The sequence below is a fragment of the Serinus canaria genome, chromosome 5 (genome assembly GCF_022539315.1).
Source record: "Serinus canaria isolate serCan28SL12 chromosome 5, serCan2020, whole genome shotgun sequence".
NCBI lineage: Eukaryota > Metazoa > Chordata > Aves > Passeriformes > Fringillidae > Serinus > Serinus canaria.
Window position 1 is genome coordinate 48,791,848 of NC_066319.1, and position 17,755 is coordinate 48,809,602.

Genomic DNA, 17,755 nt, shown 5'->3' on the forward strand with positions numbered 1-17,755 from the left:
GAGTGTGTACAGCGAAAGATGAGTGGGATGATTAGAGCACAGACAGGCTAATAAACGTTAATTAATAATAATACCTTTCTGAAACTTCCATTTCTTATTCGTAGATTCACAAGTGCCTTACAAAGGAAGCATCATTAGCCCCATTAAGCAGAGGAAGGAGGAAGAGGCATAGAGTAATGAAGTACATTGGCCAGCATCACCCAAGGGTACAGCTGCACAAACAAGTTACAGCAAGTTAAATTAGAGGATATATTAACGGAGTCAGATGCTCTGCTCTAACTTCCTATTTGTCTGCTCTGGACCTGCAGAAAATGAAACTCATCTTACCTCAGGACTAATCAAAAGACTAAGCCTCTTCTCCGGCTGCAGGAAGGAAAAAGTGAGTACCTGATACAGTGAAACCACACTGGCTGACTTGCTCTAACGCCAGCTCCATCAAAAACCTGGCTAGTCTGTGAGATGGCAGCGATAATTTTGTGAGGTTCTGCTAACATTGGGATGAGCATGGTATATAAATGGAAAGGGTTGACGGGAAGGGAAGGTTCCGGGGGTGAGATACATCATGTAGTTCAGCACAGAAAAGTCAAAATCTGTTGCAGATCTGTGATGTGACAGTAGGGTTCCAGGAAAAGCAGGTGGTGTGGGAACGCAGCTCCCCATTAGGGCAGGCCTCAAAGAGAAGGGGATCAGTCATAGCCAGAGCCTTTATTACTTAAAGCTTTAAAATCTAAAAGGGCCAACTTAAAAATCAACCTGCCACTTCGGAGGCTGGCAGCGTGGAGAATGCAGTGTGGTGTGATGTGCTCCTGCTGGCTCACAGGGCTGAGCACACGTGCTGCTGTGCTCAGAGCCTGGCTCTAAGCTCCACTGAGAGGGTATTACAATAATTGAGCTTGCTGGTAACAAGGTCTGCGCTGCTATATTTGTGATAGGCTTGGATAAACTGAGCACGCAGCCGGTGCCTGGAGCAGAACAGGAGGAGGGGGGAAAAGAACCCCTGACACCAGGGCTGGAAACCTGCCTTCAACTTAAGCAATGGCAAAACTCCATTAAATTCAGCTTGATCCTGTGTTTCCCAGGTACTTTTCACAGAGCACAGTGTCCTAATTCACTACCAGCACACACCTAGCCCTTGACCTCTGAAACACAATTCTTCAAAGTGCAGGGCCACATAACAGAAATAATTCCAATTAGTGACATCACCCAACACATGCTTTGACCAACTCAAAGAAATGTCTCCAGCTGCAGAACATCTCTCTCCTCCTCTATGGCTGAAATAGAAATCAAGAGAATGATGGCATAGGATTCTATGAAAATTTTATTAAGATATTCAGTCTTTATTTTATTGATCATCTGTTTTGCTCTGTCCCAGCTTACTGCCTTTCTCACACTGTAAAATGTGGGAGATCTGGAACAGACTGCATTTTCCAGTGGCTCATTCTCATTTTGAAAACCTCTTCATCTGAAATTCCAAATCCTTTGTCCCAATCACAGCTAATAACATGAAGTTTGAGTCAGAGAAATCTTCCCTTTTTAGTGCTGTCTTATGAGTCTCAAATTCTTCCATTTTTCCCATCAGGCAAAGGCCCAAACTTTCATCTGACTGTGGAAACTGCACAGGCACTTCTTTCCTGGCCCATTTGCTCTCTCTGATCCTCTTGACTTTGTTTCAATTGTTTTCTGCTGGGGGCTTGATGCAGTAAGTACATTTAGGGAAATCCAAAGGATTTTGGTGGCTCAGAGGAAAGCAGTTCAAGGGTTATTCCAGGGCAACACGACCCTGAAGGAGCTGCCTAGGCAGTTGCTCCCCACAAACAGCACGATGGCCTCCTGGGTTTTCTCTTACAGCGGGGTCTCTGTAAGTCAGTGAGAGTGCCAGGCACTTGCAGAGCCCCATCAGAGTGTTGGAGACCTGTTATGTCTTTGCCAGTGCCCACTGTGCTCCTGAGAAACCCTGGCAGGATTCTCAGCTAACAGATTAGCATTAGATAGGAAACTGGGGACCCATATATCTCTTGTGGCTTAAGCTAGGCACCCATGGGCTTTGGTCTTGCTTAGCTAAGGTGGTAGTGAGCTAGGGATTTGAAGATCAAAAGTTGAGTGTTAGACAGGATTTAGGTATGCAAGTCTTCTCTGGATTGAACTCTTTGCCTAACCTTTTTGGCTAACATCATTTATTGCTCAAGAATAGGCATCCTGAAATTCTGTAGTCTGCCGTTTCAGCCACAAATTAGTGATGGAAAATGTGTGAAAACAAATTATCCATAAATTAGTATATTATGTAAAGAATCTTGTGTGTATATCTGTGTGTTTGTGCACATTGAGCAAAGTGAATGCTTTTTGCACAAATAGAAAAGCATTTTTTAAAAATGAATGTATGATACTCTATGTGAAGTCTACAGTCATAACAGGAAATCATGCATTTTCTGCAGAAAGATTTTATTTAAAAAAGCAGAGTGCATCTCATTGACCTACATTCAGCTTCCCCAGCATACACTGTACCTGCAGAACTTTGCTGCAGAGACACATTGTAGATACAGATCAAAGGGAAATGCTGGTGTCAGAATTGTCTAAATGTCCCTTTTTGGGCCTGAAATCCTAGATCATTGCCATGCATTTGCACTGACTTTGTAACTTTAATCAACCTGTAAACTGTTCCTTGGACTGCTGTCTTTAAAAGCCAGGTAGGCTGTTCCTGGGCATAATGAATGTCTGTATCTATAGAGCAGACAAATGAAGGTCTCCATTGCCTCAGAATGAAAATATCTACATTCAAAGAGCTATTTAGAATACATTGCAGTGTATAAAAGTAGCAAAATAAAGTTGGTGTCTGTGTTACAAGAGCTGCAATCCAAACAAAGCTAGAGCCATTCTGTTCAACATATACACTAATTGCTTTGTAGAACATTTGTCCCCTCTTTAGAAAAGGCTGTGGGGTGCTGAACATCCCCTGTCAGGGTGCTGAATTTTATTACATGCACATCTGCCTATTCTGACTTAGCCTGAGACCTGCCAACTCATTTCTCACACCCCCACGGTAAGGGATCTGGACTCACGATTGTGTCTGTGGATGCAGGGGGAGCTGTAGGGTGAGAGAAGGGAGCTGCAGGGGTTAGCACTGACCCCTGCCCTGCTGATTTTAGGCACCATTCTGCCTGGCAAGAGTCACACGGGCACGGCCCAGCTCTCTTACGCAGTGCCTAGCTGGGTGTTTAGAAAATGAAATTACAAAGGTAAAATGCAAAGAGAAGAAGGAGCCTTTAGAAAATAGGAAGTGTGTAAAACACAAGGAATCTACAGACCCACTGTCTCTCTCCCTGTTGAGCAATCAGGTAGCTGTAGACTATAGCTTTTATTTTTGTTTGTGGTGCAAACACTGCATAAATTGTTATTTTCTGTAAGGTTGTCTTTTACTATCAGTCAACTTCAATAATTTGGACAGTGGTGATGTTTTCAATTATTATATACTAAAACTATTAAAAAAACAAGACAGACACATAAAATTTCTATTAATAAAAAGTGTTCACTTGAATGGAATATATTGCCATATAGTCTCTCTTTTTAATAGTTATGGTTGGTTTGTGTTGGTTTGGTTTTGATTTGATGGATTTTGTTTTTTTGTTCATTTGCTTTTTGAATTTATTTTCAAAAAAAATAGAATGGTAGATTAAAAAAGTAGTTACAAAATATCTTCTTACTCCAAAATTTAGTAATTCAGCTTTTATAAAAAATTGTTTAAACATGGACTATTTAGGGGAAGTGTATGTCACATAAAAATATGATTGTGAAATGACTCTGTATCACAAAATATTACCATTTCCAATGAGCTGTACTTGATACCAAGTCTGTACAACTGTGAGCCTCTGGAGTGAAAAAATGAATTGCTCTGAAAGCATCTTGCAGCTTACTCTTAGAATAAATTCTGTTACTTCAGTGTGGTGTCCCTGTCCTTCCATTCTCACAGGCTTAGAAAATTTCCAAGGTCTTTCATTAACCCTCACCCCCTCACCAGCATCACAACATCTTTACTTTTTGTGCTACTTGTGTGTTAAATGTTTAAGTGAAATAACTTAAACAAACAATATATCTCTTTCTACATTGGGTACTACAAATTTCTCCTCCATGCCCCTAGGGGCCTGTTCAAGGCATCCTGGATTTCTCCTGTCTTCCTGATGTCTAGTCACAAGACAGATTTTAATCTCATGAATGCAGCTTCCATGGAACCTAACCATCAGCCTTTTTCTTGAAGACAAGTAGAAAACTTCTGCCAGACCATGATCCCTTTCATGAGCTCTCCTTGCATCACACTGGCTAGAAACCACAACTGCCTCACACCTTTATGACCTTTGCACAGTCACTTGTTAGTTATCTGATATGAAGGCTAGATCATAGGATCTGTGCTACCTCAACCACTGGTAAACCAGCTCCCTTCTTGGACATCCACATTATTAATGCATTATATAGGAATGGCACAAACACATCTGGGTGACCCAAGGAACCTGAATTTTCTTTGGTGAGCGTAAAGAAAATGTTTCATCAGTGGATAACTCCATGTATTTGATTTGTACTGAATAAGCCTTAAATCAGGGACTGAAAATTTGTTTTATGTAAAGTAGGGAGTGGGAAGGACATGGTTCCAGAAAATAGGTGAGTGGGAAGGGAATATAAGTACTAACAAGGTTTTTTTTGGGAAGTAGTTAAGGAAGAAAAACTGTGTAAGAGAGCCAGGGAAGAATTTTTCAAAGAGAGAGTCAGGTCAGGAAGGGAATAATGTATCTTGAAAAAGAGCTAAAGGCTCCCAAAAAGAACACATTTATTAACTTGTATGACCAACCATTGTCGTGTTTTCCAGCATTGGAAAACACGACAATGAGAAATTAGACTATGTGAAATTAGAGACTGCTTTAAAAATTTTTCAGACCACATAAAATCAGGTAAAATGCTTTCACTAGAGTCTTATCTAGGTGGGAGCTTGAGTCTGTAGAAGCCAGACCTCCACTATGAATCTAATAAACTGTTGTCTCTTGTCTGCAGATTGTGTTGCATTAATTTGTATTTATTTCATCATCAGATATTTTAAAAATCTTGCTCTTGGCCACTGACAAATTAAAGGAAAATGGCCTTTCCAAAGACTATTGAAGTGAGTAGAATATACAAAGTGATTTAAAGGGAACATGGATGACATAGAGAAGAAGAATGTAGCTGCTAGAGTAAAATTTTCTTGTTTTGGTGTATTTTGCAAGTGAAATAGTTTGAGAATTAGAGCACTGTCAATATGTGCTATAAAACTGCATGTCCTTTAAGAGGATAATGCTCCACTAGACCTTTTGCCACAAATTACTCTATATAATTGGACCTAAGATCACAAAGAGTGCACATTTACAAGATAAATTGAAAATTAATGAACAAATAATATAGTAATTACCAAATCTTTATTATTTGAAGAATATACACACTATGGGGTCTATTTCTTCCTCAACGAGCATGTGTAACCCCATTAATTTTAATGGGAGTTAAGCGTGCACATCAAAGGAAGAATTAACTCGTGATTTTAAAACTGACTACTAAGATTAAGACTTGCACTTTTGGCTTTGAGTTGAAAATGTGGCATATCTTTTGATATTTATCTCTTTTTAATTGTGTATTTGTAGCTGAACCAATTTGCAAATCATTGTTATCCCTATCAGTACAAGGCAAAGATAAATTGCATTATATACCCTACTTCTTGGACTCCTTGATGTTCTTTTCTGATTAAATTGAACTGTACCAGCAGTATCATAATTAATAATCTATGCTGATCAAGTTGGCAGTACTAAGGCTGTTGGGTATTTGATGGCAATGAAAAATTGTTGAAGCAAGGTGTGTCATTTGTTTTTTTTTTTTTACTAATGTGAGAAATTTACAATTAATAATACTGAGTCATGGAGATTTTCAGATAATGGGAACCCGGTAGTTTAGGTCTGGATGATATAAAAATCATCCAGTTTAAAAAGATTTCTGAGGTAATTCATGAACTATGATGTTAAGCGTATGTAAAAAGGATTTTACTCCTTAGAAAGAGATTATAAGATTCTCAAAGGAAACTTTCAGTCCCAAATGAATTAGTGCCAGTTGTTATTTCTACTTCTCATCTCAGGGAAATGATATTTTCTTGCACCCTTCTACATTGTCCATTAATTAATATTAGTGAAATGGCTTCTGCAATTGTGTGTAGCCTTTTTTATATCAATCCAGGCATTATTCCCCATCTTAGAGCATGAATTAAAAATATTGTAAAGTGTAAACCAACATGGATTAAATGCATATAGATAAAGTACTTCTAACTTATTAAAAACAGAAATTCAAAGTCTTTGTTTATTCAAATGAATTATCTTGTTCTATTTTTGCAAAAAAATAAACAAAAGAAGACAAAAAATACATTTTGAAGTATTTTGCCTTTTATTTGGGCAGTATTTCTTGTTATATTTAGAAAACTTACCCTAGTAGGAGATTGCAATATGTATGTTTCATATTCTGTCTGTTTCTCCTTATACTATTACAGAGTAGAAAAGTTCTGAATTTATTTGGCTGTGTGAACGTACAACTGAAAGAGTGCACTTAAAAAAATATTTATCCACAAAGGTATGGCCACTGAATAGCCCATTTAAATGTCTGTTTATTTTGTTCATCTGTTCATTTAATTTTGAATATTTCGAACTGTTACAGCTTGTAGCTGCCATTTGAATTGCCTGAGTTTTGTCCCATTTCAAACTGGAGAATGAGATTAGGGGAAGATAGCCCTAGGTCTCAGTGGTGGAAATCAGTCAAAATAATTTAAATCCTATCAACTTTATTTTCTCAACAGCAACGAGTTATAGAAGGCTCCTCCACATTTCTGTGCATACTGTAAGATCCCACAATGGACAATATTTGCAAAACCTTCAAACTGAAACGGGGCACTGGTTATTATTAGTGAGTTACTGCAATGCTAAGAGGGGCCTTGCTGTCCTCATTATAGAAGTTACATTTGAGATAAGGGAGCTTCACTGTTTTGCTGCATCTGTGAATCAGAGTATGAGAATTTAAATTCTGATCAAAAAAGAGTGTGTTCTGAGTGATATCTGTAGTAACTTTTGAATAGTGAGTAATGTGAAAAGGTTCAGGAAGGAGACTACTTTCTGAAGAGAAAAAATAATTATGAACTATCAAAATGAGGGTTAGATGAAACAACTTGAAGAAAAGGGTCATGAAAGGGTATCCAGAGAAACTGAAGTATATTAATAATTTTGAAACAGGTGCTTGAAGATGTATAGTAGTCGTGCTTGAAGATGTATAGTAGTCAGGATTGTATATTCAGTCAAGATAAAGTTTCAGAAGGGAAACACTAAACCTGTGGAAGGTCCCTCAGCTAATTAAGGGGATGGAGCTGAAAATGAAGAAATGCTAATTGAGCTTTTTTTGTTAAATTTTCAGAAGAAGAAAAGGCTAAGAAGGGAGTCCAGCTAGAGCATACATGCCACTCAGATGCAGCTCATGGGAAGACAGAGGATACACAGTGAGCTTTTTCTCAGAGGCTTACAGCAAAAGGCTGAGAGGCTTCAGAATAAGGGAAAACTCCGTTGAATATAAAGAAAAGTTTTCACAAAAAAAGTGGTTAAACATTGGGACTGTATCTAAGAGAAGCTATCTATAGAGGTTTACACTTATTAAATAAATTTGTATTTCCTCAAAAATCTTTCAGATTAAGATAATTTAAAAAAATATTAAAAAAGAAACTTTTGAATTAACATTCAACTTTGTGAACCTGTGAAGCCATATATTTTAAGTGCATTAACTGCACTGGTGAAAATTTTACTCATGAAATCTATAACCTTGAGAATACACAAAGTTGTATATAAAAGCAAGAAAATATAACTTAGAAAGACCTCCTCAAAAATACTGCATTTTACTTAGCAGACTTCTACATGATTGCTTATGCAAAATTAACAATCATTAATATTACATTTAGTGGAGATGAAAGCATTATTAAAGTTATTTTTTTCATCTAAATGGGGTAAGTATTTAGTAAGAATAGCTTTAAAATCCAAGTGATTGTGAAAGGAAAAGAGTGTGTTTTGTTGGAAAGCAGAAGTTTCTTTGCTGTGTTTTTTATTGGCTCACAATACGAGCAATACTGTTTTCATTTGCTGAGAAGAGTATCCAGTATACCAGTGCCTGGTATTTTTTATTTGGAGATATGAATGAATAATACCCAAAATACTCAAATAGAATATTTACTTCCAAAAAACCTTAGGGTCATTTAGTAATATTTATAGTTCTGCCTGCCTCTGAGTTGAAAGGATGAATTGCATTTTTTTGTGGTAAGAAGAGCCCCAAAATTCATTTGAATTTCCAAACTGGATCCCTCTGGTCTTCAGATAATGACCTGAGTTTCTGAAGAAAAGCCATCAAATCTTCAAAACACCAATCCTAAGATTTTTCCCATCAAATAGCTTGATTTAGTGCCACCGTAATTATTTGGCTCTTTGCCATTGTCTTCATTAGGCTCACTATCATGACCCCAAAGGTTTTTACCATCAGCAGGAGAAAAAGATACTTAGGAAACCCTCAACTTTTTTCAGCTGTGCTGTGGTTTTTTCACAGCACCAGCTTTCTCTTTATCCAAGCAGTTTGCACTTTGGGATCTGACACAGCAACTGTGCCATAGCAAGAGTACACTACACAAATATCACGGAAAGCACAGCAAGAAAAGCTTTATATAAACTTCCCCTGCTTGTCTGAGCCCAACAGCTCTTTATTAATGACACTGTCAAAGTTTGTATTGTGCTCACATTGGAAGGGGAAGCTTCATCCTCACAAAACCAATAAAAGTTGATTACATACATATGAAATCTATGGATCAGGGGCAGGATTCTTGGATCCTGTACAAAGGAAGTGTCATGTTTCATCTTCTGTAGGGGAATGTATGGGAATGCATATGTGAAGCCACAGAACTCCATGAAGTCCCTTTCAGTTAAGATCATACAAACAGAACCAAATTTTCTTTAAAGCACAAGTATAGATTTATGACTAAAAGGGACAAAAATATCCCTTTTTTCTTCATTCTCATCTTCAGTGCCACCTGAAGGCTGTCAAGAGAAATTAATGATTTTGATCAAGGGACAAAACATGGTAGATAGTCCTAGTTAATAATAATACAGCAATAAATTGCATTAGTCAAAGCAATCTGAAATGGCATTTTGAGAGGAGAGAAATGATGCTAGACCTGTGACTGAAGGGCCAAAGACTCTAATGGGACCTGTTAACCATCAAAAAGTCAGATTTTCAAAGGCAAATATTAATCTAGATTTTGTAGAAAGTACAGGAAATGTGATTCACAGTAGCAGAAGTGTAAGAAACAATATTATTTTCTTTTGAAATATGTGGTTCATTTGAAATATAAAGCTTTGTGAAAGAAGATAAATATATTAGCATGTAGGGTTGCATGAAAATAAAAGCGTGGAAATCCCAATAAATCACAGTGTTCACAAACCAAAACATTTCTGTTTGTTAATTTCAAAGTGGCATTTCAGAAAAATTTTTATTTTCTCTGCCACAATCCATCACATAATTATGATATCAAAATATAAAGTAACTGATTTGACCAAGCTGACATAATTTGTTCTTCTCAGAGTTTTTGAAGTCTGCAAGATTTTGCAGTTTGAATGATATCCAGATTTTCAGACTCTTTCCCAAGAAAGAACTTCCATTATTTTTATATTTGAAATTCTCTGCTTAAACCATTTCTGGTTGACTTATTCAAATGTCCTGTTTCAGAATGTTTCCTAAGTAGTCATCCTTGGCAAATACATTTTTATTACTACAGTAGCTCAGATAATCTCTGTGACATAACATTTTCCCACGTATTCCCATCACCTTCATCCAACTCCATTTTTAAAATGAAGCTAACTCCAAAGGTAGCTGATAAACCCCAGTGAAAGAAGAGAGGAGCATCATAGAGTAGGTTTAAGATGTGAAGTCAAACAAAATAGCCTTTCATAATGATAGGACAGGATTTGGCATAGCAATATGTAATCACCAAAGCCATAATGTGAATCAGACTCTAGAGGTTAAAGGAAAACACCCAACATTATGATATGTGTGATGAAATATTCTTCACATAATCATGTATTTCAGAAAGCTAGTCAGCTTGATTGTTACATTACTTAAATTGAAGATAAAAGATGAAATATATATCGTATTATTATAGGTCTGGTAAATTACTATAGGGCCACCTTACCTTAATTGAATCTAATGGTATGGGAATTTCCCCCCGTTTACTGGATGGCAAGAAGCACCTGGTCTTTAAGCAGTCAGACCATTGGATTGATGGCAGACCGCATGCAGGAAGAGGACAAAGCCTCCTTTGCCCAGAAGTTGTGGGCTGCTGGTGCTCTTCATCAGTTACTGGAAATGAAGTGACACATGTTCAGTAGTTCCAGTCACCAAAAGCTGCAGCATTCCCCTCCAGGATCATCTAAGATGCTCAAGATATTTAGATTTTCTTATGGTGAAATGTATGGAAATGACTCCAATATCAAGACTGTGGAAAGCCATGGACAATACCCAGGCTTTTAATACTGTAGAGAGAGAGTTCCTTGGCATCTTTTACACTGTATAATTGTAAGCTGCATATGCTACCTTCAACCTCCATTCCATAAAATTGAGTATTCTCTCTTACTCAGTACTATACAAATAAACATATATTTTGTGTGGATCCAAGTTCTCAAGTGCTCAAATGGACATTTAGCCATGTTGAAGGAGTTTTACACCAATCAGGAAGCTAATTGTGAAGCAACATGTCTGTGCTACTCCTGGGGAAAGAAAATCATCATATAGAGACATACACACTCTTGTTTGGAAAAAAAAAAAAAAAGCAAGAAACTTTAATCTGTAATTTCTAGAAATTTGGTAATACTACCAAAATACACTGACTCTACTAGTCAGAGTTATTTATAGCAAATGGCCTTCTCTTGGAATAGTTTTCCCTTTCTTGAAAAGGTACCATTTTGAAGTTCAGGCCATCAAAGAAAAAAGTTCAAACATCACTACAAAATATGTTTGATAATAAAATATAAAGCATTCAGTAATAAAGGCACAGAAATTATTATATAACTTTTTAGGTTAAACACAACCCACTTAAATAAGTAGCTGAAACTTAAAAAGACAGTCTGTAACATCAGTGTATTTATTCCCAGTGCTCTGAATGACATATGTTTAAATTGATCTCACAATCAACTCATATCTGCTTCAGCACAGTCATCTGATACCTATTTAAATGAATCTCATCTAAGAGGTGCAAGATCACTCCTGGGTGACAATTCCATGGCACAGTGGGATGTATGCTAATACAGCTGAACTCAGGCAAAAATTCTTGCTGATCCTGATTTAAATGGGAATGGAAATTTGTTTTCTTCCTAAAATAAAAAAGATCAAAATTTGAAAGAGGAACGAATCTGTTGAGATCTGCATACTTCTTGATTTCAAATAAAATCCTTGGTTTTCAGGATCCCTTTTAAATAAGATCTGACATTAGACCAGGGAAGCATGTGGACAGTAATCCCAAGTAATTTTTTCAAGGTAGAAAGAATGAGAGAAAGCGATAAACAATGAGGGAGCAGAGGGAATTTTGACTTAATTGAATATTTAAAATATAATTAAAATACATTAAAAGATGATCAAATAATTCCATATGTGTAAATATAAAGTATCAAGCAAGCTGTATATATTGGCCCTGTTTCAAGGGCACATTTCTGTTCATTAATGTGCATAAGCTTCTGCTTAAGTGCTATTTCTTACAGGGAATGGTCTTAAGTTCTTATTTAAGTGCTCTCTTGAAATAGGGCCAACATACAACTCAGTGCCATTTTCACTCAGACACTCTGCCTTCTCTCACTACAGTCACCTATTCTGTCTTGATTCCAGTTCAACAAAGTCTTCCAGGTAGAAACCATGACTCTACATTTATTGATAGAGTACAGTTTTGCCAGCTCTAAGTCCTGAATGGGGTTTTCTGGATTTTCTGGTGTTTCTTATCTGAGCTGCTAATAGCGGTAATACAAATAACAGTTAATAAATCAATCTGTTTCCTCCAGGAATTTTGCTAGGAGGCATTAACCCCTTCTCACCATCTCCCAGGCCACACCCCTGCACTCTTTACAATGAGTGCAGCATATTTTTTATTTCTTCAACTGGCATTTGCAATCTGTCCTGACATAATTTACACATTTACACATTTTACAGAGCAAAGCACAGTCATGCAATTTAATTCCAAAAAACATAAGCATAGGAGACTCGGCACACTCGATTAGCAAAGCATATGATCGAGTTTTGCCAGTATGATATCAAAGGCACACGTTTGATTTGAATTTGTGTCAAAATGTACCTGCTGCTCTTCATTTCAAAACAGACATGTGCTGATGTGTTAGCCCATATTCACACACAGGGGGCTTTTTATATGCTGCAAACTGCACGTGTAGACCAGTGTCCTTTACAAATGCACTTTCTTTCCCTTCCTTTTCCCTTATCTTAAGGCAGCTGGTCTTCACATCCTTAGGGAGAGGGGAGGCCTGTCACCACCTGAGAGACAGAGCAGGGGGAAGCAAGAAATCACTATTCAAACTAATGAAATTAAGTTCTGACCCAGATAAAGTCATCTGGGTTCTTCCACTGATCATTGCCCTATTGAGCCACCATTCCAGTTCTATTATTTCTTTTAGATAGGGATTTAATGCTCATGAATGGAAGGTGAATTCTTGAAAATGAAAGGTGATCAGTGCAGTAAAAGACAAATCAATACAGAATCAAAGTGCTCTACTTATCCACAGGGCAAACTAAAGTGAAAGGAAATGTCTTCAAGACCCTCTCAGGCAGTTGTACTAATAGAAGTGATTATTAAATTTCCATACTATTACACTTGAACTTAAAAAAAACCCCACATGATAAAATACTTACTAGAGAAGAAATTGGCAGCTACCAGGGCATTTTGTTGTTCATTATCCTTTAACTTCATTTAAAGGAAGAATATTTGATTGAGTTTTGTGTATTTTTGATTAATAATGATTAGTGGCTGTAAAGAACGGTTTTAGAAGGACCAGAACATTTCTCCTGCAATTTGTATAAAGTTCAGTTCTAGAAAAGCAGGGAACTTTGCTTGGTCTCTGGTTCACATAATTATAGATAAGTATATTTTGAATAATAGTTTGTTCAGCAGGTGTGAAAAGGGCTTTTTTTTAACCTCTAAATATGTTTATTATTGGAGGCTGCAGATAACATGATAGCAAGAGAAGAGCTCTTGTTCACAGGTAAAATATTTTTCAGTCTCACGGAAATAGAAATAAAAATAAAAATGGCCAGGAACTCTCTGTTCTAATCTGGGACTGACATTTGGGGGTGTTGGTGTCAAGAGATTTTGGGTTTGGGTCATTCTCAGCAGTAGACGAAACAATAAAGGATTCACTTTCTTTGATCCTCCAGCAAACCCTGATTGGCTGGAAGCAGGGAGAGACAGTTAACTTCACAAAGTCAATAAATGTGGCCATCTGGGAGAATGCAAATTTAGACAAATGTGATATATGTGGGATGACACTTTTTCCTTAGAACATGCCACACCATAAAAGCATTAAAAATACATTCGTATGACCCAGAGCATTTGATTAAAGCCTTTAATATGCAATAAATTCAGCCCCGAGCAAACTAAACAGGACAGCATGTTCAAATTCCAGATTCAGATTCATTCAGGTTCAGTTTTCTGCCTCCTCAGCTCAGAAACTCTTCAGGCGTTTCTGTCTGTGTTTCTTTTCAATTCATCTGAGAGGAATCTGTGTAAAAAACTGTAACTCCTTATGCCAAAGCTCCTTCTTTATGTGGAAAACTTTTTTCATCTTTCACCTCTTTACATTTCATCCTTTTGAACCACTGGCTTCAGCAAAAGTTTAGTATCTTTGCACATGTGTAACTTCTCCTTGGGAGGACTCCCAGTATTTCTAAAATGAGTAAAGCTGACCAGATCAGGACTTGATCCCCAGAGCTACTGGTAAGAATATCTCATGTTCAGCAGCATGTCCTTCCCCAGCTGCAGGAACATCACTGGGGCTCAGTTAGTTCTCAGGCAGGAAGAACTCCAAAAGTGGTCACTGTTCTTGCCCAAGTAGGACCACATGCCATGCTACTAACTCCTAGATTGCTGCCTGCAAAGCAATATTTGTCTGTCAGTGTCTGTCGAGATCTTTAGATTATTCACAGACTGTTTTGGCATGATATGAAATGCAACTTTTCCGTGGACTGGACAGTGTCTTGAACATGTTCACTCAATCCAGAGACCTTACTAAAAGTCCACTTTAAAGCAGTGAGTGAACTAACCTGATCTGAAGCAGTGACTATCCTTTTTGTGGTGGCTGAATACCTGCTCTGTCTATTTCATGGCAGAATAATGGGTAAAACCAGGGATCACCTTTTCCCTACAAGGTCTGGACAGAAATGTTGTACACTATGATTTGCTCCTTATAGAAATCCTACTGTACCCAGGACAGGATAGAAGTTAAAAAAAACATGTGTGTGAGCAATATAGCTGCAACACACCACCTCCTGGAGATACAGCTGATGTGGTACATTTCCTTTAGCACTTCTTTTTGTGCATAAATTAAAAGCTCACCCCAACCTCACTTGAAGATTTTTTTTTTTTTTAAGAGGAGACAGACTAGTTCTACTATTTCTACTTAAAACATAGAGGACTTAACAGCTTCAATTTTTTTGGTGAAATGTTTTTTTGGCAAATTATTTTGACTATTTGCATTGAACAAAATAATTGAAGGGATGAATTTGCAGTCTTTATTTTATACAGCAGTAGAGGAACTAGCTTCAGGAGTAAAACTTGCCTAACTAAACATTTTATGTGATTGGAGATATAAGAAAACAGATAAAGAGTCCTGAAGTGTGAATCAAGATTGCTGCAGAAGAAAAGCTGTAGTTACTTAATGCTGCTTGTTTCTTCCAAAGTAAACCACAGCTCTGTGTGCCTGGTCCTCAGATGGTGTAACCTGTCACGGAGCCTGCACAACCTGCAGCACTGAAACATTTCCTGTCACCCACTGAACAGTCCTGGCTTTGCAGTAGGTGACCAGGCTGTCACACCGTGGGCATAGCTGTAACACCAAAGTGAGGTGGCAGGCTGAGTGGTATTTACATATGATGGGGAGGTCTGCTGGAAATCATGGTGTTAAGCAGAATGCAGAGGACATGCCTGCTACTGTCTGTGAGATACACACAGAAAAAAGTGAAGTTTTCTGAGAAGGAGAAAGGAAGGAGGACTCTGCCTTTGAAAAAGCATGAGTCCAAAGCCCAGTTTCTTATAAAGTCTTTTGTGATCACATATACTTGTGGTTGGAGAATTAAATATTCTACAGGACCAAATGTGTGCATGTTTGTTGGTACTTTCTGTCCCCACCAGTCCTTTGATGTCTCTGTGCAATGAAGAACACAGTGCTAACCATGGCAGACTACTTCATCTGCACTTTGTCAGATTAGCATTAGGTTGAAATCTCCAAGACAATATAAATGAGATCAATAAATGCTGCAATCAATCTCAGCTAGTTTTAAGTGTCCAGAAAGAGATTTAAAAGAGCTCCTACAGGATGACACTGCGTTACCAGCAGAGAGAACACCAAACACATCTCATCGATGCCAACATGAGCACTGCCCCTTACAGTCCTTGCATTTTAACAGCAAAGATAAGATGACTTCTTGTTGATTTATGGATGCTTTTGTATTTAAAATGTATTGTATTTGAATTTGCAGAGACAGAAAAAATAGATGCATCCATTCAGTTCTTCCTTTTCTTTGGTTTTCCAAATGGGTTGTGGTTTATCTTGTTTTGCACATCTCTACATTTTGCAGGTATTCATGCAGGGAGTGAGCAATCCTTGTTCAGCTCTGAGTGCTTTGTCAGTTGCTAAGGAGTAAAGTGTAAGAATTTGAAAAGAAAAAGAATAATAACCCAAAATGCTCCAAATGAAGAAAGAAAACACAACATGATCTCAAATATTTAAAAGAACAGTGATGAATAACTTAGAAACCAAAGCAGCATAGCATAGTCAAAAATTCTACAGGATAGAATTCTGTCTAATGGACAGAATTCTTGAAATCCACATCCCAAAAAAAAAAAGGTATGATAAGTCGGGGTAAAATAAATATCTTGTGCCTGGTATGCATTTTGGAGTTTTCTTCATCACTTCATCTTTACACTGAAATCAGTTACAGCAGGCTCACTCTGAATGATGACTAAAGACCTGACATACAGTCCAAAACAAAACAGGGCAAGATAATTCAGAACCTTCCAGATTTTGTTAATATTGCCATTTCCCTAAAATGGCAACAACTGTTTCATTGGGTTAAAAGAACCTTCCTTCTTTTGACAAAAGTCATAAAGTAAGCTTGGTTTTTGAAAAGCAGAAAGAAGGTAGGGCATTTCTTATACCTTCTTCTCTTTTTACCTTTCTGTGACCCCTAAGAAGTCACATTCCTCTCACAGTCTAATCAGCATGGGGAATTGCAAAATGAATGGGCTGGAAAATTCCTTTGAAAGGCAATAATAATATTTTTTCATATATGAATTCCAGCTTAGGAGCTCAACAAAGTGAAGTCACGGTTATTGTTCTTTTAATTTTTTGCTCCTTCACAGAGCTTTTCAAAGGCACTCACTTTTGCATAAGTTGTAAGTTTATGTTAAAGTCCTGTGCTAGTCTGTGTTACACGTTTTAGTGTGTTCTGTACTGCCCTGGGAGCTAACCCCCCTCCCCCAAAGAACTCTTTCTCAGCCCCTTCATCTGTAACCTTTCTGCAAGTAAATGCTAATTGAAAAAGAAAGAACACCACTAATCTTGGAATTTAAATGCATTTAACAAAACCAATCTCAATCTAAATTGTTGTTTCACCATTCCCTTTTCCCCAACAGATGTCGAGAAACTGCAATTCCTATTAAGAACACTTGACTGTTTACTCAGCAAGAGAACTTCAGGCTCAGGCTGCATCAATCTAAATGCGTTTCAGGACGTCAGTCTTTTGAAAAGTGCAGACTGTTAGTTGGTTATTTTTAAATGTAATCTTCACATAAAAGAGTTACTGCATTTTTTCTTTTCACTTTGTCATCCATCTCTCCCTCCTCCCTCCTGTTCTTTTTTTTTTTTTAATGATAACATCAAATAAAGATGTCCTGAATTTTTATGTCTCATTCTGTTTAAATTTCCTTCTTTCCGTGGTGTTTTATTTAATTTTTGCTCCCTTCTTTTCATTTTTGACCAATGAAATATCAGTGAAGACTGTGAACATTTATTACAGGAAAAAAAATGAAAATCAAGAAATATTATGTGGTAAGAATGTTAGCCATCAAAAACATGAATGTGTTTTCTCAGTGAGCCTTATAGCAAAGCCCCTGTGGGATTAGACCACAGACCAAGGTAAAGTTATCTGTGCAGATAAAGGTGGCTATGTATGGTTTTGATTTGTACCATTTGGGTGTGGCTCATTAACTATGATCAGGAAAGTAAACACGTGTAGGGTTTTTCCCCCCTTTTTTCTCTCGTATCTCTTTGCATGATTCTTAATGCAGCATTCAATGCAGCATTAGTATTTGCAAATACATCCTTGAGTGATAGCCACTGAAGTGTAGTTTAGACCTATAATTGCAGTCTTACTGCAAACACACAGTTACACAGGTATGAAGCACAGGCCCTTCAAACAC

General features: G+C 37.3%; 1 long non-coding RNA gene across 1 annotated transcript; it reads left to right on the forward strand.

The window, feature by feature from the left end:
• The first annotated feature begins 196 nt into the window (after nt 1-196).
• LOC127059708 (uncharacterized) lies at nt 197-17,245 on the forward strand. The gene is made up of 3 exons (XR_007777773.1): nt 197-379; nt 7,453-7,534; nt 16,970-17,245. It is a non-coding gene; the product is annotated as an uncharacterized LOC127059708 (long non-coding RNA).
• Nucleotides 17,246-17,755: the final 510 nt, after the last annotated feature.